A 322-nucleotide genomic window follows, 5' to 3' on the forward strand; every position below is an offset into this window, starting at 1 on the left:
TTGGACCATTCTGTAGGTGGATCTATTCACCTGAAGAAAACGCTTGAAGAGGCTCAAGAACTCATTGACATGGTTGTAAACAACCAATTTATGTACACCTCTGAGAGGAATTCCGTGAATAATGGGATACCTCGGAAGAAAGGAGTTCTTGAAATAGATGCTCTGAATGCCATATTGGCTCAGAACAAAGTGTTGACTCAACAGGTCAACATGATCTCTCAAAATCTGAATGGATGGCAAGATGCATCCAACAGTACTAGAGAGGCAGCTTCTGAAGAAGCTTATGATCCTGAGAACCCTGCCATGGCAGAGGTTAATTACA

Source organism: Arachis duranensis, unplaced genomic scaffold, assembly GCF_000817695.3.
Source record: "Arachis duranensis cultivar V14167 unplaced genomic scaffold, aradu.V14167.gnm2.J7QH unplaced_Scaffold_354585, whole genome shotgun sequence".
NCBI lineage: Eukaryota > Viridiplantae > Streptophyta > Magnoliopsida > Fabales > Fabaceae > Arachis > Arachis duranensis.